Source organism: Herpailurus yagouaroundi, unplaced genomic scaffold, assembly GCF_014898765.1.
Source record: "Herpailurus yagouaroundi ecotype Mexico unplaced genomic scaffold, PumYag 187, whole genome shotgun sequence".
Taxonomy (NCBI): Eukaryota; Metazoa; Chordata; class Mammalia; order Carnivora; family Felidae; genus Herpailurus; species Herpailurus yagouaroundi.
Genome location: NW_024412418.1, coordinates 17,746,874 through 17,774,830, shown reverse-complemented (window position 1 = coordinate 17,774,830; position 27,957 = coordinate 17,746,874). Strand labels below are relative to the sequence as shown.

Below are 27,957 nucleotides of genomic sequence, written 5' to 3'. Positions count from 1 at the left end.
TACTTGCCTCGATCTCCCATGCCACCTTGATCCAAGCATGCTCCCTTTCCCTTGGAGGACCCCAGAGCCCCCACACAGGCCTCCTATTCACTACCTCCACTCAAGTACCTACCCACCCTCCCTCCAGCTAGAGCAAGCCTTCATTTCCAAGCAGAGTTCTGAGACCATGACGACCCTTGCCTCAGTGGTGCTTACCTCCCCAGCCGGGCCACTCTAGTCTTTCAGTCCTTGCTGATTTCTGCCTCAGGGCCCTTGCACAGACTGCTCCCTTTCCTTGTACAACCCCTCCCCTCAAGTACCCCTGGTCAAGTCTCCCCCTCAGAGCCTGCCTTCAGGAGACTTCCTTGACCCAGTGGGGTCAGGTGTCCACGGTTCAGGGGACACACAGTTCTCCTCCAGGGGTGGGCCCCACCATGGTTATGCTGTTTAGTGCACAGCCCCTGGAAGAACCTTGCTGTCCCCTTGCCTCTGGCCCCCACACAGTTCCACATATAACACTCAAGACCAGCTTTTAGAACAGATGCATGCACAGGTGGGACATTTTTGAAGGGAGGCAGTTCCTCTGTGGCGGTCCCTCTCCTCTGCCCAGGTTCTGAGGGAGGATACCAGTCCGACTTAGGATGGCCCAGTCTTGAAGGAAATCGCATGGAGAGGGCATTTCTCTGCTCCCGAGGGGCTCCACACACAGCCCACCCCACCACTGCCCTCTGTTCCTGACCTTTTTGGCCTGTGAGAAGACACTGCTTCTGAGCTCTCTGCCTCCCAGCTTGTCCCAGGACCCTGGACCTCACGCCAGTGGGTCCTGGAAGGACTCGCACACGCCCCGGAAGGGCTGCCTCGGCCCTCTGAGAACTGCAAGCTGTGAAGTGAAGCCGGACAGGAACATGGCACTTGCCTGTTACAGACCCAGAAAGGCACATTGCAGGGTTTCTAAATTTATCTGCCGCCAAGAGGTCTAAAAATACTGAAGGTGATGTTCAATCATCCCAAGTCCCAGGGTGGCTTGGACAAGCTAAGGCTGGTTACTCTTAGCTCCAAACCAACCCAAACCAATTTGCTGTAAAAGACGACCTTAAGCTTGCAAAATATACAGGACGCTTGAAACCCTCCCTCCACCACTCCCTGAAACCAGATTAAGGCAGAGCCTCACCTACGAAAAAATTCTGGAGCTGCCACAGATATTTTAATTGAGAGAGAGAGAGAGAGAACATTTCTTTCAGAGATAGCTGAGGTTGCTATCCAGGGCTAAGTGTAAAATTAAAAAATATATTTTTAAAAATCAGGTATACATTTTCAATGTGAGGCAATTATTTAAACACAGCCCTGGTTACTAGCATCCTGCCCTAGGGTAATTATACCATTCCTTTTGAGAGGAAGCCTATAGTAAAAGAGGGAGCAATAGGCTATTACTCTCTGCTGGGGCAGGATGACAACTTTTTTTTTTTAATTTTTTTTTTTTTTTAACGTTTATTTATTTTGGAGACAGAGAGAGACAGAGCATGAACGGGGGAGGGTCAGAGAGAGGGAGACACAGAATCTGAAACAGGCTCCAGGCTCTGAGCTGTCAGCACAGAGCCCTACACAGGTCTCGAACTCACAGACCGCGAGATCATGACCTGAGCCGAAGTCGGCCGCTTAACTGACTGAGCCACCCAGGCGCCCCAACTTTTTTTTTTTTTTAAAGTAACCTTTATACTTGACGTGGGGCTCGAACTCAACAACCCGAGATCAAGAGTTGCGTGCTCTACCGGCTGAGCCAGCCAGACGCCCCTGGGGCAGGACTTCTAATTGTCGGTTTATTCAGAGAAAGTGACTCAAAATAATCCTCTGGAACATCAGGTGGTTCCGCCTGGAAAGGTATCTTCGAACATGCTGAGCACATCCAGATGTACCCAAGACAGTTCTCTGGTCCAACACCAGAATCCCAGGAACACCCACATTCTCCGCTCACTCTCAGAAGCTCTCTAAAGGGTGAGAAACACTGGGCTTGGAGGTCAGAAGCTTCTGCCTCAAATCTGCAGACTCAGGCAAGCATTCTCAGTTGTGAACTGGGGGTGGCAACTACCTGTAGGGGGTTGCCTTCAGGATAACAAGAGATGAGCTGTGCACAGATATTGGACAGATATTGGCTACGTTGGAACCCAGTCTCTGGCTCGTGTGCCCAGTAGGGCATTCAGTGCTTTATTATTCCTGATGAAACACGTCACTCGAAAGTGTTCCCTGTATCAAATTGGTTTGCAGTCCTCAGCGGTCCCGTTTCTTCTTTCCTCTCTCAACTGACCCAAGAAAAATTAGCCTCCCCAAGGATGTTCTTTATCTCAGACTGCGGGACAGCAGCAGCAACTAATGTTTATTGAGCATTTACACTGCGCCATGGACTATGTAAAGGCGTTTCATGCGTTATCACAGTCAGTCCTCTCCACAACCGTCTGTGATAGCTTCTCTTATTCTCCGTTTACAGCCTCAGACCAGGCGAGTAGCTTGTGACAGGTTATGGAGACAGCAAGAGGCGGAGCTGGGCCTCAACCGAGTCTAAGCGATTCTAAAAACCATGTGTGTTTGTTTATTTATTTATTTGGAGAGAGAGAACACAAGTGGAGGAGAGGCAGGGAGAGAAGGAGAAGGGGAGAGAGGGAGAGAGAGAGAGAGAGAGAGAGAGAGAGAGGAAGAGAGAGAGAGAGAGAGTCCCAAGCAGGCTCTGCACTGTCAGCACAGAGTCCGAAGCAGGGCTCTAAGTCACAAACTGTGAGGTCACAACCTGAGCGAAAACCCAGAGTCAGACACTTAACTGACTGAGCCACCCAGGCGCCCCTCTAAAAACCATGTTCTTAAAGAAAAAAAAAAAATCTGTCTTAGCAAGTGAAATGCACTAAAATCAAACCTGTATTCTGGATTTCAAAATGGCCCAGGGACTGAGAGGATTAATAAGAACTCATTGTCAGTGGGGACAATTTACACAGGAGCCCATGTGCACTTTTTTTGCTCAAGGGTTCTGGAGCATTCTGTGGAATGAGGTCAGCAGCTGGAGAGTGCATGGCAGTGGGAAGAGGAGTAGGAAGATGACCAGACACCCCAAAGAGGCACTCTCGAGGGCTGGCTCACAGACAGATGGCACCACTGGCTGGCTCCTGAGCACCCCAGCTGTCTCCTGGGTAGGATGTGGTCTAACCACATTCTTTCAAGTGTCTGGTAGCTCCTTGCAAGGCCACCTGGCTCAGAAGGCCAGCCAGCACCTGAGCGGCAGCCCGCCTCACCGCCAGACTCACCAGAGAAGCCCCACGTCCTGCCCCAGTGGAGCCAGTGCTCCCCAGTTACGTCAAGGCCCATCCTTCCTCAAGCTACTCATTGCCACCAAGGGCATCCGACGGGTGGACGTCTGGAGAGGTCGCCTCAAACGCTCAGAGAGATGGCAGGAGTTGGTACCACACACACATGCACACACGCACAGACGATGCCATCAGCCATGCCACGTGAGTGGGAGAGATGCCGCTGTGAGGACTCGCCTGCCTCAGTCTCTTCATCTGTGAAATAGGGTTAATAGTACAGCTTCGCAACTCTGGGGCAAAATGAGTCAATACGCGCAAAGCACTCAGAACAGTGCCTGGCGCTTAACATTCACCAAGCGCGGCTGGTTATCATTATTACTATTACCACCACTACGATGAGCAGCAAGGGTCGTGGATTTGCTACGTAAAAACCTCAACCCCCCGCCCCCCCCCCCCCCGCCTCGACTCCCACCCAACCCTCAGCTGCCCTTGGAGAGAGACTTCCCCCTGCTCTGGCGGAAGTTAAGGCCAAGTTCTTCCCCAGGCTGGGGGCAGGTCACGAGGGCGTGACCTGGCTGACACACAGCGCTGGGGTGAGGGGCATGGGCAGTGGTGGGCTCAATAAATAAACAGGCTCAGAAACAGCTCCCAGATTGTACAGCAGCAACAGGAAGAGACTAATGCCAGTGACAGGATGGTGGAAAATACTACCCCGGATGTTCCCGTGAGCGTGGCTTTCATTCTTTGATATCCAGCACCTCAGACCCAGCAAGGGCACCCTGGAGGGCCACGTGGAAGGCTGGAGGAAGCTTTGCTTTGAAGCTCCTGCTCTTCCTGGATAAAGTGAAACAGAGCAGAGACTTCCGTGACCTGTTCAGGGAGGGGTGAGTGGGTCTGAACTTCAACTTCCACTTTGACGAAGGCCGGGACCAGGGAGGTTTTCCTCGATGAAGCGTCTGTACCGCTAGTCTGATTCGGCACACGGTACGTTGTATCAGTCAGCCGGGGCTGTTAGAACAAAATACCACAGACTGGGTGGTGTAAACAGCAGAAACGTATTTCCTCTCAGCTCTGCAGGATAGAAAGCCCAAGATCGAGGTCCAGCAAGGTTTGGTTTGTGGTGAGAGCGTGCGGCTAACCATGTGACTGTGTCCTCACAGGCAGATCTCTCTCTCCACCCCCGCACCTCTCTCTCACTCTCCCTCTTATAATGCCACCAACCCACACCGATTAGGCCCCTACCTTTATGACCTCATTTATCTTTAATTAGCTCCCCAAGAACTTCTCTCCAGATATAGTCACACAGTGGATTATGGCTTCGACATACGAATTTAGGGGGATGCAATTCAGTCCGTGGTCTATGTGTTCAACAGTATTTGTTACACAAGGAAATAACGAGCAAAGCCAGCCAGGTGTGTGTGTTTTCAAGGGCCTACTATGTGCCACACACTATGCTGAGTGCTGCAGGCCATAACCTCTTCTCTCCACAGCAGCCATAGGAGACAGGTTCTCATTTGAAAGGAAGACACTGAGGCTGAGACATCAGTGTCCCCTTGACCCCAGGTCTCCTGGTTGGTGAGTGGCAGAGCCCAGCCCTTACCCCAGGTACCTACCCCGGGTGCCTGGACCCTCTTGGCAGGACTGGCCACGTGACTTGTGTGGCTCAGGACAAAATGCAAATACGGAGGCCCTCGTTGGAACATAAAGATTTTCAAGACGGTGACAGTAAGTCATTAAATGAAGCATGGGGCCCTTCCGAGTGGGGGCCTGGGAGACCCCACAGGATATACACCCGTGAGGCTGGCCCTGCTGCTGGAGGTTGGCTCCGAGAAGCTGAGGGAGACATGGAGCTTATGAGGCATCGTCAGCGCTGCCTTGGTCCCGACCATATTCACTTTGCCACGTTCCAGCTCATCTCTCCAAATGACTTCTCCAGAAAGGCCGTCACGTATTATCTTACCCTCCTTAAAAAAAAAAAGACGACTGGAAAAATCTATGCCAGAAGAGTTCAGAATTCCACATTAAAAGGAGGCCTGTGCTTTAGTGAGTCTGTCTTCTGGCCAGTCTATGTTTGCAGGAGACCACGTGAGGGGCGGACGCTCTGTGGAAACAAGCTGGCCTGGCACTTGGAAACCTAAGTGGGACCAGACCGTGGGTTGAGGAGCCCCAGTTACCACAGCACGAGTATCCTGATTAAAACCAGTGGCTGGAGGTTCCTGGATTTCACTGACTAAACACAGCCAGTTCGGGCTAGCTGATTTCTGCTGATGGAGACAAGGGAGTCTATCTGAAATTACCCGTGTCCAGGGCCCTCCTGACCCCGGGCTCAGGAGGGGTCTGGGATTTGGCTCTCTGGGGCTCAAAAACCCATCTCTGGGAAACTCTGAAACAATGGAGAGCTGTTTTGGGGGCAGCCAAAAAGCTTTGGGGACTACAGCTCCAAATATGCATGAGGAGGAATGGGAACAATTAGACGGACTCCAGGGATGAGATCTGGGTTCCCGTTCTCCTCTCTGCCCCCGGCCAGCTCCCTTCCCCTCTGTCTCTCCTCCCCTTACCCAAATCCCAGCTTGCCCACAAGCCTCAGCAGATGCAGCAGGGAGGAAAGGGCGACTTCTGGCCGGCCACAGCCCTGAGGCTTTTTTCCTCCACCATGAGTCGAATTCTTAAGCACACAGGTCTCCAATCCAAGTTCCCTTTTCATAGTAGCAATCAGAAGCAGCCACCCTTCATGTGTTAGACTCTCTTCCACGGCAGGATGTCAGCGCTTCCCACACATGGACAAAATCCCCAAACACATGCACTAGTCAGTCCCTTTACAAACAAAGGACCTGAGGCGGCACAGGATAATTTGTCCAGGTCAGCTTACATAACAGCTTTTAACCAACCAGTGTCAAGCTGCTAATTAAATGCTTCCAGTTAAAGTTGTAGGGTAAGAAAAAAATTGCTTTGCGGTGTCCTAACACCTGACGCGACCAGAGTCAACTTTGCGACCAGGTGGTCAGATTTGTTAGAACAGGGCGAAAAACGCTAGCATCACTCTGCTCTACCCACCTAGCAGGATGGAAACTCTGGTTCCAGCCTCCTAAGGATGCTCCCTGGGGCACAAGGTAGAGAGCTCTGGGCTGAGGGCATCCAACAAGAGCCTGTGTTCTGTGGTCAGTCCCAGACTGTGGCCATCACAGCGGCGCTTGTCACATGGGTATTGAAAAGTTGCAAACTGTTCCTTTTTATCCTTTTTCAAGGCTCTGGAGAGACAAGAACTCCACAGAGTAGGTAAGTACTCACTTTCTAGAAATAATTTTATTTTAAATTCAGCTCCAGTCCAGCCGACAGTCTGGACCTCCTGATCCTTTGGGAGGCAAAGGTGCTCTTTGGATCGTCTCCTACATTCTGCTCGTTTGCTTTCCTAAAACCGACAGGCTTAAGTCAGTGACCAAGGGCAAACATGTGTTTGCCACAAATATTTCATCAACTACAAATGTACCAGGCTGAGTGGCAATGCCAAGTTACTGTTTCCACTGGTGCTGCTGCTAATCTCTGGGCTTCAGAATACATACACATATAAGCAAATGTGGTATATACTTATACACACGTATGCACATTTTAATATACTATACTTAAGTGTGATAAAACTGCAACAATAAAAACTGCATATAAAGAGCTTCCAAGAATAATTAAAGTCTATCCTAATGGACTACATTAAGGGCGTGCTAAGGATCTACGTGTGCCTAAGGTAGTAGTGAGACAGAAGATGTGAGCAGTCTATGACTCACCTCCCCACTCTACACACCAATGACCTCCTAGGGGGAAGCCCAAAAAGGCACATGGGAAAGATCTTAAAGATCTGGGCAGAACACTCAGGCCCCAACAGTATGAACTCCAGAATGACCACGCAGGAGGGGCTCAGGGCTGGAGAGACATCAAGGGCTGTTTGATTCTCTGCCACTACAAGGCAACTACAGAATTGACACGGTAACTTCAGCCAGAAATGCATGGAAGAACCCGTGGTATTGCACAGATAATAAAGATACAGCTTGTCTTGGGTGGGTTAAGCAGGTCACCTCGTTTAGGCAATCCTTGCCCTCTGATTCCACTGCCCTTGGTCCAGATCACTATCACTGTCATTAGCATGTTGTTGACAGGCCTGTCTACCCTGGAGACCATAGTCTTCCTGGGGGCAGAGGCGCTGGCACATGTCCCCTCTCCCAGTGTTGTATTCTTACTTCCAAAGACAGACTTGGCCCACAGACAGCTCAACGGGCAGGTGTTGCCTGAGAGAACAAACAACGAGGGGTAGTAAGGGGAACTGTTGGTAAGGCTGTGAGTCGCTGATTTGAAAGGCAACCCAGAGACCATCCGGAGAAGTCAGGCCTCACCCCTCCCCAAGAAGGAAGCATGGGCTCTGAGGGTTCCAGTGACTGGCCAAAGGTCACTCGGCCATCTGACGGCAGAGCCAGGACAGGACTCTTGAGTCCCAGCTACTAACTACACGATGGAGAAATCATCAAAATTCCAACTTCGATTTCTGGGCGATCTAAAAGAAGGTAGTTTTACTAGATTGTGAATCACCAAGTAAGTACAGAGTCCAAAAGCCCAGGGGATTATTTTTCACTTAGTGCCAGCCGGGGAGTCAGAACTCCCGAATGTGGACTTGGGAGGTGACCCATAGTGTGATAAGGATCCAACATGTTGCTCTCAGGTTTTCCTTGGGCAGCTTAACCACCAGCCCGCGTAAGCCCCAAAACCCGGTGTTTAGAGAAACAAGAGGTTTTGATGAAGAAATACCAAGCGGTATCATCTTAGGGCTAAGGAAGGAAGCTGGCATGCCTTTCAAAGGACTGCCCCAGTTATTAGTTGGAGTTAGCTACATTGCCAAAGGCGCCTCCTTCCCAGGCTCCTGTTCCTGAAGACAGGAACCAGCACTGCCTCAGCAAGAGTGACAGCAAAGGCTCCTGCAGCTGGGGACCACATTTTGTCATCCCTACAGAGTAACAGGAACAGTGCTGGAGCAAAGACTACCCCAAACCCCAAGAGATGAGGGGGAAGGCAGTGCAATGAAGCTCTACTGCCTGGATGTGGTAGATGGGAAGCCGTGGTTCAATCCTTTTTTCCCCACAATCCCCCTGACTTCAAGTGGTCAATCCACGGTCAAGTGGAGAAGGTCAGAGAGTCATCAGCAAGGCTCATCTGGGCTTTCTTCCAACCTTGTCACAGAGGCATGGGCCCCATCAGGACAAAGTGATGCTTACCTAGGCTGGCCAGTGTTTAAGAGGCAGGGTAGGGGAAACGCAGGTTCAGGACAGCTCCAAGCCAAGGATGGGCTGTGGGCAAGAAGGGAATGGCCACCACACGCCAAGCAGCTGCTGTGCTGTCAGCTTTGGGAAGTAGTTCAGAATTAGCCAGACCGGAGTGTGAATCCCCTCGCCATCACTCGTCACTTCATGGTATGTTATCTCACCTTTCCAAGCTCCAGTTTTGTCATACGGAAAACGGGATGTTCTCTTCTTAGAGAACAGGTGCATAATGAGTTAACAGCTATGAAGCATTTAGAGCCTAGACCCTAGAACATACTAATCCCTTAACACGTTTCCTAATTTTATTTTTATTCTTAACACATGGCTCATTCCCTGAGATCTGTACTAACAGAGCTGAATGTGATTTAATGGCTATCTCCCCCATGCATGTGCATGGGTGGATCCAAACAGGAGCTAATCTAGCTTTGAAGGCACTGACGTTTCTGTAGGAGGAAGGAGCAACTTTCTCAAGGATGCTAAACTTGGGCAAACACTGAGATGTTTTGTATTTCCTGGGCAAGCCACATGCAAAGACAGGGTCCTAGAAGTGTATGCAGTGGCAGAAGCGGTCTGGGTGATGATATTTTTCCTGGATGATCTCCAAGTTGACAGGCCATGGCCATTTCGGCCCCCTACAGGCGTAGAGACTTGTGACAACAGGTCACCTGAATGGACATGCAGCATCTGTTCTCCAAAGCACAAGGGGCCATTTTGGGTGGATTTTGTGGAGTGCTTTTTCCATTCCCTCACCTAACCGTCACCGTGTGTCCACATCAGGGGGTTGCCAAATTCTCCCGGCACATACGTACTGGACTAAATTTGTTTCTCCCCAGGCAAGTCCTGCTTGCTGCCTTCCCTCTCCTGAGGACAGCAGCTCGCTTCTGTTAGCAAGCTTACAATCTCTCCCAACACAGTTTTTATCTTTCTTTCAGCCATGTGCACTAAGATCTTCCATGAAGTTTTACTTTGCACGATTCAAAGATGTTTCACCTCGGGTTATGTCTTTGTGAGGGGAGAAGGGACATCTGCAGATTTCCCACTCCACAGAAGTCAGACCTTCGTAAATGTTTCTGCACACATCACAGTCAGTGGTGTGCCAAGAGCTCAAAGGAAAAGGAGAAACATTAACCAACTGATTTGAAAAAACACAAACACAGAGGTTTAAGCAGAAGGATAAGGAGAGTTTGAAGGTCGGTTCCCCTTTTATGACCCAAAGAAAATTAAAACCTATCAGGGAGGATATTTCTTTTTCCAGAAAGACACCTGTGAACTGAATGTCTCATTGGGATGCTTCTGGGTATGAAACGACAAAAAGCAACAAAAAGTGGCTTAAACGGCAAGGGGCATTATTAGCTCTTAAGTTATCTCAGGTAGGGGAGTTTCACGGTTGGTTGCCTCTGTGGCTCAACATTATCATCAAAAGATCCTAGTTATTGCCTTTTTTCCCCTCCGTCTGCATCGGGATGGTTGGCTGTATCCCATTTTCCCTGCATAGTTATTGGATGGCTGATGCCACAATTCCAGACACCCCAAAGACACCCAAAAGTCTGAAAAGAAGAGAATCCCACGCTTGGGTCATCCCTTTGAGAGGAAGACCCTTCCAAAAGCCCCACCCCTCAGACTTCCCTCAATGGCCTGAATTAGGTCACAGGTCCATTCCTAAATCAATCGCTGCTCAGGGGGACAAGAACCACAACTGTCAGGTCAGTCGGGACCCACCTCTGGACCAGAAGGGAAAGCCCAGACCCTTCTGCCTCTTGCCTCTGCTTCCTGAACACAGAGCCACAGTTCGGTCAACAAGAACAAAGGATGGGGTGGGGGTGTTCTGATGTCGGTTTGGAGGAGAATCCAACAATACGTACACTAGTCCACAGTCCTCTGGGGCTCCTAATGATTTAAAATACACAGCAGGCCAGAAAGGCATGCAAACGCATCCCAATATGCAGGCCTGATGTCAAATACCTTCTCAGAATTCTACCCATCACGGAAACACATTTGGGTTAACAACAGTTTACAATGTGCGGACCTTGTTTGGAATCTGATTCAAACTAACCAACTTATATAAGCTGTTTTTGAGGCAAACGGGTAAATGTGAATATGGACTAGGTTCTAGGTTATATCAAGGAATGATTATTGTGACAGTGGCACTGTAACAAAAATGTAGGAAGCTACGTAACAGCTAAACAAATCCTTGTTTCTTCAAAGGATGTACTGAAGTATTTACGGATAAAATGCCATGATGTCTGGGATTTGATTTATTTCAGCCAAGTAGAGCCATAAAGACAGTGTCAAAACGGTGCTAACTGTTGAATCTGGGCGATGGATATCCAGTCAGGCATTACATAACTCTCTACTCTTTTCAATGTTTAAAAATATTTCACGACAAGGGTTTCGTAAGGAAGGTGTGCTATTACCTGACCTTGCCTTCAGAGAGCTTACCGTGCCATCAGCCTGGTGTTCCTCCTCAAGGCCCTTCGCACCTTCTCTCCCCTCTTTCTGGGAGGTTTCCCGAGGTTCGGGCATTTCTGGCTCTTCCTCACACTCAGACCTCTGTCCAGATGTCACCACCTCACTCTAGCTTCACTCCCGCTGCGATTTTATTTTTTTAACTGTTTTATTAGCGTGATTTTCCCCCGGACCTAACCCTATGTATTTACTAGTTATTACCTATTTCTCCCATCCGGAACAATCTCCATGAGAAGAGTGACCTAGCATACCTCGTGCAATCTTTCCCCGATGCCAGACAGCACCGCACGTATAGAAGGCACTCTCCACATGTGAATGAAGAAATCAAATTCTCACTCTTCTTAAAAGCCCTCACGGACACTAACCAGAACGATGGCTGTCTAGTGAGCACTTGACGTGTATTCCCATGTCACTGTCACGACAGGCCTAGGAGGGCAGGTGTATTGCTACAATTAAAGTCCAAGACTTGTTTAACCTCCGCACACTAAAGGTGACAAACACCTGACATACATGCTTCCAGGTCATTCCTGGGCCCATGACGGGCATCACCAACAGACCCCCAAATCCTTCCTGCTGAGCCTGGATTCAACACGGTGCTCCAGGCAGTTCTTGTCAATTGAATACGTTTGGTCCGTGAGGTGGCCTCCACTTGCCATTCCCAGACGAGGTCTTGCTATCAGAAAGCAGGTGTCAGTGCGATGGAGTTACCCCCCAGCCCCCCGGTACTTCTTTCTGGGGTTCATTCCTGCCTCTTCAGGAAATGCAAAACCGAAGGCTCCAAATAAACCTCGGCCTTGGCGAGTGACATTGCCAGACCACTGGATCAGCCTCCAGGTTATTAAATAGCTCAGCCCGGCTGCCAAAGCCTTCTGAGGCTTGGCATGTGAGGAAGGGCTCCCCTGTGGGGACTGCTGGCTGTCCCCATCAGTTACACATCAGAATTTCCAGCTCTGCTAGTCCTCGGCTTCCCACACCTTTCTGCCAGGAAAACACACAGAAGCACAGAGACCAAAAAGCAGGCATCAGGAGACCTATGCCCAGTCCAGACGTGGCCTCGACGGACCTGCCCAGGGACAGGCTGCTGGCCTCCCACCTCGGATTCCACACCTGAAAAGTGCACTGCTTAGGCTACATTTAGATGTTCTGACCTCCGATTCAAGGTCCGTTTTCAGAGCTTTGATGTTATGTGCGTAAGTCCTGGCACAGAGAAGGTCTCCCATCAGTGTTTACAGGAGGGGAAGAGACCCAGTCGGGTCACAAAGGAACCTCTTAGTGGACCATCAGTAGGCTCTAGCAATGGGAGGTCCCAACACGGTGGAGAGGGTAAGATCCCCGGGACAGACTAGGAGTCTGCATACCTTCCAGTATGTTCTTCCTCTATCAAGACCCTCTGAGAGTCTTGATAGCCTTTGATAAAATCAATGGGTCAGAAGTCTGCTGCTTACTGGCTAGGTGACCTGGGCAAGTCAAACTCTCTGTGCTCTAGTTTCCTCACTTATAGGATGCAGATCACTACAGTACCTACAGTATAGGGTCGTCGGAATCATAACATATTGCCTGTAAAAGACTTGGGACAGTGCGTAACACATAGTAAGTGCCCAAAGTTAGCTATTATTAATACTACTACTCTTACTACTGAGGCTAGTCTTTGGATTATCCAACCGAGAAGGGAGAGGATTCTGCTGCCTGGTTAGATGCTAGATCAATGTTACTGAATGCATGAAGAAATGAGATAAAACCAAATTTCATTCTTTCCAGTCGCTCCTCCTCTCTCTACACTACCTGATTGATGGGTTAGAATGATTTCCTCTAAAGCTAGATTTTACATGGAGGGTAAAGGGACCTGCCTGGTGGTGAGCATTCCACATTGCCCTTGAAGTGTGAAGATACGATTTCTAGGTTGATGTGAGAATGTAAATATACATCTTCCTTAAACCTTTGAGCAACCATTAAAAAAAAAAAATACACAAAGACACGGTAAACAACAACAACAACAACAAACAATAGATAAAACACAATACTAAAAACTGTTCAAATAGTTTAGATTATTTGTGCCTTTAGAGGCAGGAAAAAGGAGACAGGAAGAAAAACAAAGGGAACAAACAAAAAAAGGTAGCACCTAGATCCAAATATACCAGTAATGACATTAAAATGTAAAGAGTCTAAACACACCAGTTAAGACGGAGATGGTGAGAATAAAGAAAAACCGAAATGCAACTACATGCTGTTTACCAGAAACTCACTTAGTATATAATATAAACCAGTTACAATTAAAGGTATAGAAAAATATAAAATATGTAAACATGTGTCAGGAGAAAACTGGCATAGCTATAATTAATCTCAGATAAAGAAGACTTCAGAGCAAAGATAATTATTTGGTACAGAGAGGGGCATTACAATGCCAGCTTTTACATAAAGTATCGGAAAAGAGGAAGTCTCTGGGAGGATGAGGCGGAAGCCATTCAGAAAGACCCTCTCGTCCCCACTCCGTCCCCCGATCTCAGCTGTGTGTGGGCCCGGCCGCCCCGCCTACTAGCGCTCCCAGGCCTCAGGCACATTCGGGAATCTCTCCTTGTCCCCCGTGCCCTTCTGGTCTCCATCAGCTTCTGAGGGAAAACAACCCCAAGTCATGGGCGTCAGTACCTTGTTGAAAAAGCCACCCCAGTGCAGGATTCCACCCTCATTCTTTGGGGTAAGACTCCCAACTCTATAGCATCACGCTATTCGTGGGGCAATACATCCCTGCTCTTAAGGATCTGGGGCAAAAATCCCCTCGCTTCTATTCTCCACCACCCCCTCTCACATTTCTCCCAAGAGAAACTACAGGCGGGGGTGGGGGGGGGGGGGGGGGGGAGCCTTTTAAAAACCCAGTGATCCTGCACAGAAGAAAGGGTTCTGGATTCTGTTTTCTGCTTCTACGACCTTGGCCGGATCTGGTTTAAACAAGCCCCTGGCGGCGTGTGTGCGGGTAGGATGTGCTCTGTCTGCCGTCTGGCTTCCCATCCCCAGCTCCTCACAGTCTGCTTCACACCACCAACCTCCACACTGCCCGCGCCCTCCAACGTGTCATCCACACAGTGTGTGAAAATACCAAGGTGACGGGTGCCGTCGGCAGCTTTGGACAACTCTGGTCGCACCCGATTCCCACATCAAGATTTGCTTTGCACTCGGACTGGTCCTGCTGTCCAGGTTGCAGACAGGCTGGACCGGCAGCTCAGAGTCAGAAGTCAGACAGATGGAGGCATCACGTGGGTCAGACACGCTGGCGGGAGGCCTACCCAGTATCCTCCTTCTGGAAAGGCATTGGCCTCAGCAGTCAGGCAATCTTCTTTCTTCCCGGGCCTGCAGTTTCATGAGTGATGAAATCTGTTATCAAGGGAGAGCTCATTTTTTGGACTGTGAGAAATCCTGCAGTGACAGGCTCCGTCCACGGCCCCGGGGTGAGGCACTCAGGCTGTGCAGCCGGTGGGGGAGCCCAGTGTGAGCCTGGCTTTGCTGCTCACTTGGCTGTGTGACTTGAGGCAGGGCGCTTAACCTCTCCGAGCCACCACTGGTTCTGCTGCAAATAGTATCTGCAACACAGTATCTGCCTTCCTCCTGGTCGAGAGGATTCTGGGAAACAAGGTATACAAAGTCCTTTGCTCTGGGCCTGCACAGAAGATCAGCGACAAGATCCTTCATTCTTCCAGTACAGAAACTACTCCTTTTGTGTCCTCCATGATGCCAACAAGATGCCCACCCAGGGCAGGCATTCACGGAACCTTGTTGGCTACACATTCACGCTATCTGGATCTTGTTAGCTGTATAGTTACTTCAAAAAGGACATTTAATAACAGCCCTTCTTCTCCGGTTTAGTTCAGAAATGGAAAGCCAATCAGCCACCAAGCCATCTCGGATTCTGAAAACCTGTGGCCTCTGATATTATCACACCTTCCACCTGCAGCTGAGTGAAAACAGGGATCTGCGAGATGAACTTGTCTGTGATAGCTGACAATGTGCCGCTTAGACCGGTCTCACTAAAACCTGAAGCGCTTCAAGGTGGCATGGAGTTGGAGACCGAGTGGAAGAAATGAGAAGTGGCACTTCAATGCATCTGGCATAATTTAAGACACCATTAGGACAGAAATAAGCCCAGTCGCCAGCTCTTCGGGACCTAATGGCTCTTTCCCTCAAGCCTATAATCTGACTATTTAAGAGGCACTCCAAAGTGCTTTTCTTCCAGAAAGGATACATCAGAACAGATATACACTGAAGTCCGTGAATATAATAAATAATAATTGCTCTAATAGCTGCAACAAAAAGATACTTGTGAGCTTCCCGTTCTCATTAATGGTCTGTTGAAATGCTCTTCAAATAAAAAAGTTACCCTCGCCCAGCCTAATGCGGCAGATGTGTTTCTCCATAAAAATGGTTTTTCCATCCAACTCATCTCTCAGCCTACCTCCTGCCTCCCAGGTGCCACAGTGCCTGGTCTCTACCGCATTCGCTCCTCTCGTCTGTCTACCCAGAGCCCACTTAGGTTCTCAGACCACGAGGGCTCCCAGCCCTCCGTCCCAGCTTGGGAGCCGCAGGTGGCCACTGGACTACGGTGACCGGCTCAGTGGTAGACCCCAGACCTAAATCAGGCCAATCAGGGGCCAAAGAGACACAAATCCAGGGTTTTTGTTTGAGCTGCCAGGGAAGCTGACTCGTTCCCTTTGCTAAAAAGCTTTAAAGCCACGGCTGCGGCAGGCCATTCATAATCACAAGAAACAAGCAGATGGGTGATGGAGCCAACCCAGGAGTAGAATCAAGAGGGAAAAGCCAGAGGGAACAGGGTCTCAAAGATACTACTGAACCCCTGAATCAAAGCACTGCTGAAGCCAGCCCTACTTCAGGACTTTTAAATAAGCTAGTGTAGGTCTTTCTTCTTTAATCACATTGAAATGTGTCTGCAACCTGCAAAAAGTCCCAACACAGAAACTGTAAACTCAAGTGGACTTGTGAGTAACAATGTTATGGCTTCTCAGCCTCGAATAACTTGGAATGTGAGAACACTGCCCTGGGTTCCCAGAATCCTTCCCATCTGGCCGACCTGAAGATGTGCACACGGATGGCCATTTCGGGAAAAGCAAATAGCTACTGGCTGAGAAAGGCTGGTGACCTTACTTAGGTAACACTGCTCAGGCTAACAGGTCTTAGGTAATGACAAAGTACTGGTCCCTCAGGAGACCTGACTTCTGGTCCCATTTGGATCACACCTTGATCCTGGGAACTCAAACATATCCTCAGTGTCTTCTAGTAAGAGAACGAAGCCATCTGCCTCGAATACAGGGAGAATAGAGGCAGTACCACATGGCAGTTAGCAACATGGGCTTTGAATTGGGTAAATTTGGGTTCAAATCCCTAGTCCACCCTCAACTAGCTGTGTGATCTTGGGTCACAGGCTTACTCTCTCTGAGCCGGTTTCCATATCTATAAAATAGAAACAACGTAGAGTTGTTTCAAGGATTAAATAAGGTAAAGTTTGTAAAGTGTTTAGCAGTGTACCTGGTCTGCAGCAAAGACTCAATAAATGTTGGCGATAGTGGGGATCAAATGAGGAAGAAAGTGAAAGAAAGCGCTTTGCAAAAACCGTAAGGCACTGTACCCATATGAGTGATTATCACCATCACTTCTCACTCCTAAACCGGCAATGGTTATACCATTATAGTGTGGGGTAAAGGCAATAAACTCAGTGAAATGAATTCAGCTGATAGATATTACCTGACCCAGCAGAGAGGCAGACAGTTGTCAGTGTGTGTGCACAGGGGTGCACCACCCCCCCGCCCCCGGCCCCGTGCTGTAACTGTCACTTCCTCAACAGGTTAACGCACTCCCCAAGAAAGAGATCGGGGCAGTTCACGGAAAGCTCTATCAGTAGCGACCTGTTAAATGTTCCTCTGGAGGCCTGGAACTATTCCCAAGCTATGAACAGTCTGGCCTGTTCTGAACTTTTCCAGAGCTCCATCTGCAAAAGTGCAAGTAAGATCCCCTTCCTGATTTTTCTATTTCTTTTAACAACTTCATGGGCAGGATGAAAAGGTGCTTCTTTATGAATGAGAAATTTCAGTTGCTGGAGTTGGCAGCAGAGATTTCCAAGAAACCCAGTCGTGAGGAGGGCTGCCTTAACAGCGGACCCCCCTATTTTCCACTAGCACATCCCATAAAATGAGGGAGTGTGGGGTTTCAAATGGGCTGCTCTCAGGAAACAGACGGCTGTGGTCAAACCAAAAAGATATTCCTTCTAGGTTCTGGGGGAAAAAACGTCCCCCCGAACTAAAGGGACACTGGTTCTTTTTTTCATCTGGGAGCTTTAAAAAACAAAACACAAACACATAATGGGCCTAAGAAGCGCTCCCCACAAGCATACAAATAGGTCACTTCAAATAACCCAAGTATCGCTTAATATGGAAAAACTTAAAAGCTTGAAAATCGGGTCCATAAAACGTAAGGAGTCTTGGAAAAACAAGCCCATTGGATTCTGCAGCACTCCTGCAGGAAAAGAGATAGATTGTTCTCTCACTCTCTTTTCTAACTGCGGCCTGTATACCAGCCGTGTGTATTTTGGACTCCTTCCCATCCTACCATGATTTCCTGTCTAAGTCTGGGTCCCATGGCAACTGCAGAAATTTGGCATACCGGCCCCAGATGCAATGCCTGGCCACGTGAGGGATGCCAAGTGGGTATCTTCTCCCATGACAAACACATCCCTCTTCTGGTTCTGTGGCAGAGTCAGTCTCTTGCTCATAGACTCTGACTAATAAAGTCTTCAGTTTATAAATGGATCTCCCCCTCCCAGCCTCTCTCACCCACCTCACAGGGAAATGAAAATCTTTTGCAGAATCAGAGGGCCTGTGTATTCAACATTCTACTGCACAGAACAGAGGGGCTACAAGGTTGCTGGGGGTGGGAGTGGGGTGTGGGGGGGAAACATCAACAGCCCTGCCACCAGCAAAAGTGTCAAGCAGTTCAGTAAAACCAAAACCTCATTGATGGGGTGGACGGAAGTTATCCTTGGAAACCTATTTCCTGAGGGTCCCAAGGACACATTGATGTGAGTCGCATGTTTTAGACGTCTGAGGGTTAACTTCGATTGATCTTTCAGACCTCACCCAAACCTCACCCAAACCCTCCAGGGCTGTGATAACCCCGCACCCCCAAATGTGGTTTAGGGGCCATGGTCTTCCACGCACAGCATGTAATAGACTGTGTTACAAACGCGTGTTCAATTCTTGCTCCCCGACTGGAAGCCTCTCCCTGAGAACAGGGCCTGGAACTTTCACCCGCGTTTTCACACAAGATTTGCTGTTCTGTAAATATGTGTTCAGTGTCTTGTGGGTAGACCCAGCCCTGGACCCCACCACAAATCCATGGAATGGCCTTCATAACCTCTCTCTGCCCTCTGCCCTTCACTCCCACCCACCAACCACTCGGTTCTACCTTCTCCTTCATGAAGGCCTACCCTCAGGAAAAGACATGATAAAAAACCATTCAGGTTGAGGTCAGATGGAATCAGACATTGTAAAAACACAGTGTCCCCCCCCCCCCCAGGAAACTCAGGGTATTAGTGTCTCCCCCACCTTGACCTAAGGAATTAAATTACAATCGCAGAATTTTAGGCAAACACAGAAGATTATTTTGCTTTTTGTTTCTGAAAAACTGGAAGAGATGTCTCCTCCTACTGCTTCTGAAACCTCACAATGACCCACCACCTGGCATTTCAGCCAAGCCAGCGTCCAAGGAACCTCCACCCGGGAGGTCCATCAGCAGCACCTCTGTTGATTTTGCTAATAGAACAAACAGACCCTCTTGGAAAAAATAAAAATAAAAAAAGAGGCAAAAGCAGCTGACCTCTGCTTTCCTGCCCATTTCCTCTGCCTTATTAAGAAGAATTGGTTTTGGTAAGAAACCCTGTAAGCCACAGCATGAAGAACCTCAAAAGTGCATTCAGGGGGTCACAGGGCACGGAAGAGCACAGAAGGGCACAGGAAACAGGAATTGCAGCCAGCGCTGGTGGGGAAAAGCCTGCGTCTCCAGGTGAGAAATAGGCAAAGACTCTGAAGTCAACCATGTCACTAATAAACAATAAACCGCTTTACCTGATTAAGTGCTAACTGTTTTACAAATATTTTACTAAGATTTTACATGTGTTGTCTCATTTGTTTCTCTTAACACTACAACACAAGAACTACAATTTCACTTAAAAACACCTAAACAAACAAAAAAAAAAGGGTCAGAAAGGTTTGATGATATTCCCACCCCTAGAAGTTCAACAACAGGCCAAACAGATGGTGACAAAAGTCAGAATAATGGCTACTTGGGGTGGGGGGTCGGTCCAGACAGGGAAGGACCACAAGGGCACTTCCTGGGATGGAAGTATTTTAGATTTTGATCTTCGCCACGGTAGATTACCCAGGTGAATTTCTAAGTAAAATTCCGTCAGGGCTGAATGAGATAAGGGCCTTAAAATAAGGAAAACCAAATAATGCCTGCACCTCAGATCACACAGTGAAGATCCCAAAAATTGAAACTTGGTTCTTCTAATTCCAAAACCTATACTCTTACCTCCTCTACTTTGTCAAGTTCAGAGAGGGGTGGGAGGGTCATCTATACCCAGACGCCACAGACCCAGTAGCATAGGACTATGGTGTCTCAAATGCCCTCCATGCTTCCCCTTTCTGTTAAGGGAAGGAACCACAGGTAAAGAAAAGCCATAGGCCAAGGTCATGATGCTGGATGGTGGCAATGAAAGCAGAGAGGTCTAAGATCATACCAAAGCAAACACCATCAGATCCAACCCAAACATTTCCTTCCCTTGGAAAGAAAATCTCCCGGCTAACATGAATGCTCCTAAAGTGATTCTAATGAAAGCCTTTATATCTGGCCCAGCTAGGACAAAAACAGCCCTGTCTTTGTTCCACTATTTTAGACACACACAGGAGCCTATGCCCAAGACCTGCAACAAACCTAAGAAACAAGGCAACTGAACTATCCCTCCTGCTCGTGTTCCCCGTGTGGAAGCCACTGTGGCTGAAGGTGGAGAAGTGTGGCTCCGGGGGTATTTTGCACAGATGACAGGCAATCTCAGGGGGTATTAAACGGCAGCCTATGGCGTGGTCCAGCTGGTTCATGGGATAATGATAGTTACCACCTACTGAGAACCCACTGATTTTTTTCACTTCGGATGCCCAAATTGGGTGTATCGTAATCCCTGGTTCATGACCAGTACGACTTAGTTGTAAATAATGTGAACTCACCTCCAAAACAAAGCTAGAACCTCGACAACCCTCCACATCTAAACCGCAGGGTCCTCCCTCCCCGCACGTGACATAACCACCACCCATGTTTGCCACCCACTCCCTCCTTTGTACAGTGTTGACTGTGCCCGCGATACACGCCGTCAGTCCTTTTCAACCAAAAAACTTTGTTTTTAACTGTACAAAAATTGTATCCTGCCATATGTAATCTTTTGAGACTGATTTTCACTTTCGCTTATGGTTCATGCAACTCAGTTTTTCTCCCCAATTCGTTCGCTGCCAGCTAAGCTCGTGCTTTGCTTCCGTGTTCGCATTCACCTTTCCAACACCACGAGGCGGGTGCCGCTGTGGTCCTCAAATTGTAGATTAAAAAACAAAACAAATCCAACAGGCTCTGGGGCTTTCCCAGCATCACATAAAAAAAGAAATCAGCTTAGCCGGGATTAAACCCAGACTTGTCTCTAAAGCCTTTGATCTTCCCGCTATCATACTCGAGATGTGCTCTCATAGGAGAGGGCTCCCTCATCTTACTGTGAGGAGGGTCACCAAGGACCCCCACCCCGACCTCAAATAGTCACCGTTGTTATCATCAGCATCACTGTGATGGCTAACACACCAGACATTTACATGCCGGGCACTGTCTTAAGCATTTTATAGAGCAGGATTCATTTACTCTCTGCAACTACCGTAAGCGGCAGGCAGTATTCTCTCCGTCTTCCAGACAAACCGAGGCACAGAGATCTGAAGCAATTCGTCAAAGAGGTGGTGGCTCCAGGACTTCAATCCAGGCCCTCGAGCTGCACATCTACACCCTCAGTCTCGAGCTAAGAAGCTGTCTGCCTCTCGGGCTGTAGAGCGGGACAAGCACTGGAGGACAAGTGACTAAGGGAGTCTGCACACTGCATGGTGGCAGAACCTGATTGATTGATTGATTGGGAAAGGTCCTGACTCTAGGCCTCAGTCTCAGGAGGAGAGCTGCATTCAGGGGCTGGGCAGGGGAGGAGGGGGAAGAGAAAAGGCAGGCTGAAATACAGACAGGCTCAAAGAAGATTAGCAAAGCTCCTGGTCTCAGCCGGGTACTGGGTCTGCAGAGGGAAATAACCAGGTTCTCTGAAAGCCAGGGCTGGAGGGCCAGAGGGCAGTGCGGTGAGGAAAGATAGCACAACAGATCGTTCTGGAAAAACTGACATTCTATTTAGAGTACAGGATTCTTTTATGACCCACTCCCAACAGCCCAAGGATTGCGATGAAAATTCCAGCCAGCTTCCAGCAATGGAAGCCATGGGCTTTGAAGTCTGATTGCGCTAACCTCAAATCCCACCTCTGCCACTTGCTGTGTGCGTCACCTTGGCCAACTCATTGTAATTATCTCTCAGCCTCAGTTTCCTCATCTGGAAAGTGAGGATGAATAATAGTACCTATACCTCATAGGCAGTCATGGTATTTCTCCTGCAAACCACTTAAATCTTGCCCTGTCTCCTAGTAGACACTCAGTAAACATCAGCCTGTGTTCCTACCACCGCCACCTACGGTCGAGAGGATTAAACAATAGAGCAACCGATAAATGTTGGCAATGCCCTTCCCCACCGCCTCCTGCACAGCCACCCTAACCCGTCTTCACCCCACTGCTCAGATGAGACCCTCGAAGACCAGCCTCATATGCCACCTTATCTCTCAAAGGGGCCTTCACCTGATGCATATTCTGAAAGGTGCCTATACGTCAAAACCTGTGTCCAAATGATGATGGATTCACAAATCTGAATCACTGGGGGGGCGGGGGGGGGCATTTAAAAAATGTTCTGGCCCTACTTTTCTAAGTTTTTACTTAATACGTCCAAGGTGGGGCCCAGAATATGAATTTTGAAAGTGCCTCAAGGTCTTTCAGCAGCCAGCCAGGCCTGGAAATGACTGATTTAAGACCTGCCTACATTTTCAGGAAGGCAGAGGAGATGTGTGGGCTCACGCTACAGGTACACACACAGACACACACACACACGCACCACTGGGATCTTTTGCAACTGGAGGGGCCCCACTGATAATGGAGGAGACCCTGCCGCACATAACTAGCAGAGCAATTATTTGCCGAGAAGAGTCTGAGTTATCTATTAACCAGGAGACGTGTCAATACCAGGGAAGCCACACTGAAGCCGAGGGTCTGGTCAGCCTGGGAGGGCCCACAGGGGGTCCAGGTGACACAGATGCCATCACGATAATGCATGCCCCTGTCCTTCCCTTCTGCTCTCAGAAGCTTCTGTTCGAAAATGGTGCTTCCCTCAGTAGAACCATCTGTAGAAGGAAAGTAGGGATATCACCGTCCTCCGTGGCATTTGGATTCCCCTCCTTTAAATCCATCTCTCGTTACGCTTGTGATGAAAATTGTTCGATTCCCTACATATGGTCCCAAGTTATTTGGATTTCATTACGCGTGGCAGATTTAGCACATTCTGGATGTGGGCAAACGAGCGTCAACTGCGTAACTGTATGGGCATCTCACACCACAAATTAATCGCATAGAACAAACCCAGCTCTGATTACACTGACGGGGCGGCGCTGGTCACACAGCCCAAACCAGGAGGAGGGAAACAGGCTGGCGGTCACTGAGTGAGGAGCAGAAATGGCAACCGCACAGAGTCATGCTTTTTACCCCCACTACCCTTCAGAAAGGAGAGGAGGAGGAAAAAAGACCCTGTGGAGGCTCATGATACACAAACATAACCCAGCCATTCACTTCAAGAGAAACATCCTCTGCGTCACTTCTTCTGACCAGAAGTAGAACATGGCGAGCACCGCACGAAACTGAGAACACAACAAATGCCGTTGCCCAGAGGCAGTGACGGTGAGGAGGACAGCAAGCGGCACACGCCTGGTGGCTGCTGGGTGCCAGGCCCGAGGCTGAGTGCTTGGTTTTGCATCGTCTCCTTTGATCCTCATAACCACCATGACAGGTAGGTTCTAGGATTGTCTCCATTTTACAGGTGGTAAAACTGAGGCTCAGAAAGGTTAAATAATGAGCTGTATGATCTGGGCGAGTGGGTCATGGAGTTAGTGTTAGGCATCCTCTCAGATGCCTCTCTCGGTCCTATTCTTCTCGAAGGATACTCCCTTCAAAGCCATCTTCCTCCAGGATCCCACTGAGGGTTCTCTTAGGCTCAGTCCTCTCGGCAAAGGACACAGAAGGGCCACAGGCCATGTGAAACACTAAAAATCTTAACCTCTTAGGTAAGCTCCCAGTTCTAAGGAATCACGGGTTCTGGCAGCAGTAGCTCGGCGGGCGGCAGCTCTCCAGGTGGATACCAGGGGGCCAGCTTGAGGGAAAATGCTTCTGGAAAGCGCTCACCTCCAATGGTTAAAGGAACAAGCAGTGCCTGAAGGAAAGTGAGTTCAGAAGCGCTTTTAACTCAAACACACAGCCTCTGACTTATGACACGGGGCCTATCAACCAGCCCAGGAAGGAAGAAGAGCCTTGGAGAACGGCGGAACTCAAGTTCAAGTACTGCTACGCAGTGGTAGGAGCAGCGGTAGAGATGGCAGCAGTGGCACCCACGAAGCCTCTTTCCTCTTCTGCCACCTAGCAAATGGCAGCCATATCTACCTCTGAAGGATGCGGTGCGACTCCGATGAGGACATGCACAGGAACCTCGTAGCACATGTATGTTCTTACTACCCGTCAAGCCTTCTGCGAAGCGTTTTATACCTATTTCTTCATTTTGTTCGATTCTCACAAAATCCCTACAAGGTGTCTTTTTTTTTTTTTTCAACTTTTTTATTTATTTTTGGGACAGAGAGAGACAGAGCATGAACGGGGGAGGGACAGAGAGAGAGAGAGAGAGAGACACAGAATCGGAAACAGGCTCCAGGCTCTGAGCCATCAGCCCAGAGCCCGACGCGGGGCTCGAACTCACGGACCGCGAGATTGTGACCTGGCTGAAGTCGGACGCTCAACCGACTGCGCCACCCAGGCGCCCCCTTACAAGGTGTCTTTTAAACCACCATTTCACTGACGTGGAAACCACTTCGGAGAGGCTAAGTGACTTGGCCCAGGCCACGCAGCTCAGAAATCATAAAACCTGACCTAGTGTCAAGGGTCCAGAGGTTAGAGCCACAAGCATCAAGGGCCTTAATCTCCACATCCATGAATCTTCTTGTTTCTGCAAACAGAGGGCTTTAGAGAGGCTAGAAAATGGTTAAAACTTTGAGGCCAGTGAAAACCCAGAGAGCCAGCCCCAAGTGACCGTCTGATGACCTACTCTGATGGCCACATGTCCCACAGAAGTGTCTGTGATGATGGAGAGGCCTATATCTGCACTATTCGATATGGTGGCCACCAGCCTCATGTGACGAGTGGCCACTAGCAATGTGCCTTGTGTGACTGAGGAAATGATTCTTTAACCTCATTGAATTTGTCCTAAATTTCCACTTAAATCGCCTCACATGGCTGGTGGCTGTGTATCAAACGATACACACAGCCCAGGCCTCCCGGGCATGACACGATGAAGGCGGTAAGAACACTCACACTTCCACAGCGGGCCTTAGTGCGAATGAATAAAATAAAATAAATTCTTCTTGCCCCAGAGCAAACACCATCACTATGATCTGGGAACTTTTGCAGCTGGAAGACAGAAATGGCTGATTCCAAACAAATGGCCTCGCCTCATTTGTTTTTCACCCTTTTAAAAGAAAAAAAAATTGAATGTGTCGTCCCTCACCCCCATTAAATTACTTAGGAAAGGTTGTCACTTTTTTCTGGCGACAAACTCCTTGGATTTACAATGACATAAGGGCTAAAATATGGTAGAAAGGAAAAGCCAGAAGAATAAACAAGAAGAGGCCCAGCACTCTCTAAGGTGTCATAAATCAAGAGGAAATCGACTCAGGAGCTAAAAGCTTCCAAACATTCTTCCTCTTGAACTATTTTAAGCAAGCAACACACACAATCTCTTGGAGGTGATTTCATTCACAGCGACACAAGAGAAGCAAGGAGCTTGGCAGGATAGTTCTTTCAACATGCAGAGAAACAAATACCTACACCTCAGCCCTCGAGCCTGTCGGGTCAGCCACCCCTCGAAGCGAGGATACTGTTTCAAGGCACCGACGTGACTCAGTTGTCCAGGAGCAGCGAGGGTTTCCCTGGCCTGGCTCCAATTCCTCTGGCCCTCTTCGACCAACCCATTCATTTCTTTGTGCCTCATCCCCACCCAGGTCACTCCTGAGGAGAGAAGGAGCAGGGCGAGTGGGGACTCTGGAGCCCCACAGACCTAGGTTTGCATCCTGCTGTGTCGTTTACCCGCTATGCCACTTGGACTTCTCTGAGCCTCGCTTTCTTCAACTGTAAAATGGGGATAAGAAGACACATACTTCATTGGGTGATTCTAAGAATTGCATGGTGGAACACACGTGGAGCACATGGCCTAGGGCCTGCTACTTTGGAAAGGCTCCGCGTACGGTAGGTGTGTGTTGGGGGTCAGAGTTGAGAATTCAGTGTCTTAGCTTCTCTGGCTAGGAAGGGACCACGGTGTGACTGGACGAGGGGCCTGGAGGAAGGCTGCCTGGGTTTGATTACAGTCTCCACCTCTTATTAGCTGCATGACCTTGAGCAAGCGCCTTAACCTCTCTGCACCTCAGTTTCCTCCTCTTAAAGGTGGAATAAAATAGTACCCACCTCATTTACCAATGCGATAAATAACTTTATTACAGTGTGCCATTACCATTCTAGATCTGACTCTGCCCTTTTCATGCAACCCTAACAATTTAAGCTTCTCGTGGGTGTTCTCTGGTGATCCTTCCAGATGAGTGAGCCAAAGCAGCATAGCTGTGAAGTGAAGGGAAATCACCATCCTGGGTGGGGCAGAAATGAACACTCCAGAACAATGATTCTTTTACCACTGGTAATAGCTAATGTCTGAGTGCTCACTGAGCACCAGACTTCCCGGGAACTCTACCCACATGGTCTGGGCCCCACTCCAGGCCACTCATATCAGAATTCCTGAAGGCGGGGCCTTAAGATACACACATACACAGGTGTGTGCGTATTTAAAGCTCCACAGTTGATTCTAATGTGAATCCCGGGTCAAAGAGCCACTGAAACAACCTTATGAGACAGGAATGATGGTAAATACCCATTAGACAGGAGAAGAAAACTGAGGCTCAGAGACCAGGTAACTAACTAGCTGGCAGTCAGGCAGTGGTGACTCTTTGGTGTCCCACCTCTCAGCCACCCCGTGTTGGCATGTCCCTCCTGAGGAGCCGGGGGGGGGGGGGTCACGCTATCTAACAGGCACTCGGCCACTCCCGATGCCTTTCTGAAACTGCCCCGGGGACCCCTTGCCTTTTCAGAGCACCCAAAAAGCTTCTCTCTCCGGCTAAACTTCTGACCCAGATTTGACCTCCATGAATCCAAAGCTGCCTGAAATGGAGTCTCACTTTCCAAGGACTGAGGGATACATACACACAGAACAATCCACAGAACAACTGGACCTAATTAAACAGATCTCATGTTAATGACAGGAAACCAAAGACTTGATGGTCTTCATTAAAGGCTGCTGGCTGCCTGTGAAGAAGCTAGAAAGCAAATTTCAGGGGGCTCTTAAGGCTATCAACCAAGGAATTATAAGACCAAAAATAAATCTCTACTGCCTGAGGCCCTATCTGACCTTGCTGGACTGTGTCTACTGCAGGTCAGACGAAGAAGGGCAATGTTTCAATCCATCACATGATTAAGGGCATTCAAGGCGATCTGGAGGCCAACCTCCTACTTGATATCTCTATATAAAAATGCGAGACAAGCAACCAAACTCACACCCAGACCTTTGGCTCATTCCGGCTTCTTCCACACACAGCTGTTCCCATTCTAGGCAATGGCCACTCCCTTCTTTAAAGTGCTTGGACCAGGGGCGCCTGAGTGGCGCAGTCGGTTAAGCGTCCGACTTCAGCCAGGTCACGATCTCGCGGTCCGTGAGTTCGAGCCCCGCGTCGGGCTCTGGGCTGATGGCTCGGAGCCTGGAGCCTGTTTCCGATTCTGTGTCTCCCTCTCTCTCTGCCCCTCCCCCGTTCATGCTCTGTCTCTCTCTATCCCAAAAATAAATAAACGTTGAAAAAAAAAAAATAAAGTGCTTGGACCATAAACCTTGGTGTCATACCGATTCCTCGCTCATACCTCACACATCTAAGCGGTTGATATAACATCCCATTGTTTCTAACTTCAAAATACACCCATAACCTTCTCTGCTGACACCCAGTCCAAGCCACCACCCTCTCTTGCCTGGATTACTGCAAGAGCCTCCCAAGTAGCCATACTGCTTCCATTCCATACTTGACGCGTCAGTCCCTTTCCAACATGGCCGAGGGGGTGATCGCGTTAAAATACAAATCGGATCGTGCCATTTCTGCGCATAAGTCCCTCCAGTGGCTCCAAGCAGACTCCGGATGAAAAGTCGAGGTGCCACACAATGGCCTACAAGGCCTTACCTGACTAACCACCCCTCTACTTGCTCTCCAAGTGCATCTACTCCCCTACCCTCACCCCATCCCAGCCACACTGGTTTCCTGGAACCCACCAGGCACTTGCCCTGATTTTCCCAGAATGCCTCACTCTTCTCTTCTCCTCATCCACCAGGCCTGCACCCTCTCCTCCCCCAAGCCTCTTATATTCAC

General features: G+C 49.1%; 1 protein-coding gene and 1 long non-coding RNA gene across 2 annotated transcripts in view; both read right to left on the bottom strand.

The window, feature by feature from the left end:
• Positions 1 to 27,957, bottom strand: part of ABTB2 (ankyrin repeat and BTB domain containing 2) — a 174,238-nt gene that overhangs the window by 134,294 nt on the left and 11,987 nt on the right. The window lies entirely within an intron of this gene.
• On the bottom strand, positions 3,763 to 19,027 carry LOC121043567 (uncharacterized). The gene is made up of 3 exons (XR_005796915.1): positions 19,017 to 19,027; positions 14,699 to 14,704; positions 3,763 to 4,000 (listed from the first exon to the last, which is right to left on the bottom strand). It is a non-coding gene; the product is annotated as an uncharacterized LOC121043567 (long non-coding RNA).